The sequence below is a fragment of the Pavona decussata genome, unplaced genomic scaffold (genome assembly GCF_977016875.1).
Source record: "Pavona decussata unplaced genomic scaffold, jaPavDecu1.1 SCAFFOLD_1378, whole genome shotgun sequence".
Taxonomy (NCBI): domain Eukaryota; kingdom Metazoa; phylum Cnidaria; class Anthozoa; order Scleractinia; family Agariciidae; genus Pavona; species Pavona decussata.
The window spans coordinates 1-2500 of record NW_028146028.1 but is presented as its reverse complement, the minus strand read 5'-3'; the positions used below and the strand labels follow the sequence as shown (position 1 = coordinate 2500).

The 2500-nt window shown below is 45.2% G+C and overlaps 1 pseudogene; it reads left to right on the top strand.

Annotated features, from left to right (window-relative positions):
• Nucleotides 1-1178: 1178 nt before the first annotated feature.
• Nucleotides 1179-2500, top strand: LOC146448116 (small subunit ribosomal RNA; annotated as a pseudogene; the record flags this gene model as incomplete).

Genomic DNA, 2500 nt, shown 5'->3' with positions numbered 1-2500 from the left:
GGGTTAACGTTGGGGTTAGGATTGAAGACAGAAGATTGGTGATGTCAGGAGGACCTTCTTAAAACAAACAGAAATACACTTATTAGGGGACTAGGGCCAGTGGACTCAGAAATGTCTTTCGTAGCAGTCTCCTATAAGAGTATTTTTCTCTGATTTAGGTGACTCCTCCTCACACCACCATTTTTCTTAGTCGAAAGACCTCTTCACAGCACGACTTTCCTGATGGATTTCTATGTAACTGCTCGTGCTGAGAGGTGTGTCGAAAGTTGATCATGTTCCCGTAAAATCTGAGGTCTCCACTGTCTAGCGAGGTACTTACAGTGAATATAGTGAATTTTTCAAAAATTGGAGAATTCTGACTTTTGCGATGAATTTTAATGTAATTGGTCGTGCTGAGAGGCGTGTTAAAATTTGAACATGTTCCCGTAAAATCTGAGGTGAGAATTAGTGAGGTACTTACAGTGCGTATAGTGACAAATCTTTAAAAGCGTGAAATTATGGGATGTTGTGGCTTCAATGGGTTTTTAAGATGTCACCAGTCATTTGGCATGACTTACAAACGATTTGGCTGGTTGTGGGTTCGATTTTCAAAATTTCATTTTTTTCGCGTTTTTATTTTCTGTCTACCATATCATGCAGTCTCCTTATTAGCGTTTGGGGGTTATAGTGTGGGCAGGTTGGTCGCAAAGGTTCCGAGAGGAGCTGGCTAGTAAACCCTGTCCCTTATGTTCCACGGCGGCAAGGCGGAGAAATAGAGGGCAGAATTGACTAACGGGCAAGGAAAGTTGGGCTTGTAGCTTTCCTTTCGAAGGAGGGAAAAGATGATGCCCGAAAGCATTGTCACTGTAGTGGCAGGCAGAGTGTAGATGGAAGTTGTGTACGCTAGCCTTTGGCTAATGATAGAGACAAAAGAGCAGGAGGATATTTTCCTTCGCAGAAGCACTTTTCTTGCCTTCCTTCAGCTCGCTTGGCGAGTCTGACAGGTATGCCTGAACTGTGCACGGGTCCAGTTGTGAGAAAGACGTGGCAAACAAGACGGGGTTTCCCTTGACCGAGGGACCGTGTGGTCCGTTTGGCTCATGGGTTCCCCCCGTGGAGGCAAAATCTAAGAAAGCTTGCTCTCCCTCTGCGGAGGGGGGCCGCTTAGCAAGGAACTTCTGTTCCCTGCGGTGGATAGTTACCTGGTTGATCCTGCCAGTAGTCATATGCTTGTCTCAAAGATTAAGCCATGCATGTCTAAGTATAAGCACTTGTACTGTGAAACTGCGAATGGCTCATTAAATCAGTTATCGTTTATTTGATTGTACCATTACTACTTGGATAACCGTAGTAATTCTAGAGCTAATACATGCGAAAAGTCCCGACTTCTGGAAGGGATGTATTTATTAGATTAAAAACCAATGCGGGTTCTGCCCGGTCATTTGGTGATTCATAGTAACTGATCGAATCGCACGGCCTTGCGCTGGCGATGTTTCATTCAAATTTCTGCCCTATCAACTGTCGATGGTAAGGTAGTGGCTTACCATGGTTGCAACGGGTGACGGAGAATTAGGGTTCGATTCCGGAGAGGGAGCCTGAGAAACGGCTACCACATCCAAGGAAGGCAGCAGGCGCGCAAATTACCCAATCCTGACTCAGGGAGGTAGTGACAAGAAATAACAATACAGGGCTTTTACAAGTCTTGTAATTGGAATGAGTACAACTTAAATCCTTTAACGAGGATCCATTGGAGGACAAGTCTGGTGCCAGCACCCGCGGTAATTCCAGCTCCAATAGCGTATATTAAAGTTGTTGCAGTTAAAAAGCTCGTAGTTGGATTTCGGGATGGCTCGGCCGGTCTGCCGCAAGGTATGTTACTGGCCGGGCTGTTCTTCCTCGCAAAGACTGGGTGTGCTCTTAACTGAGTGTGCTCAGGATCTGCGACGTTTACTTTGAAAAAATTAGAGTGTTCAAAGCAAGCCAGCGCTTGAATACGTAAGCATGGAATAATGGAATAGGACTTTGGTTCTATTTTGTTGGTTTCTGGAACCGAAGTAATGATTAAGAGAGACAATTGGGGGCATTCGTATTTCGTTGTCAGAGGTGAAATTCTTGGATTTACGAAAGACGAACTACTGCGAAAGCATTTGCCAAGAGTGTTTTCATTAATCAAGAACGAAAGTTAGAGGATCGAAGACGATCAGATACCGTCCTAGTTCTAACCATAAACGATGCCAACTAGGGATCAGAGGGTGTTATTGGATGACCCCTTTGGCACCTTATGGGAAACCAAAGTTTTTGGGTTCCGGGGGAAGTATGGTTGCAAAGCTGAAACTTAAAGGAATTGACGGAAGGGCACCACCAGGAGTGGAGCCTGCGGCTTAATTTGACTCAACACGGGGAAACTCACCAGGTCCAGACATAGTGAGGATTGACAGATTGAGAGCTCTTTCTTGATTCTATGGGTGGTGGTGCATGGCCGTTCTTAGTTGGTGGAGTGATTTGTCTGGTTAATTCCGTT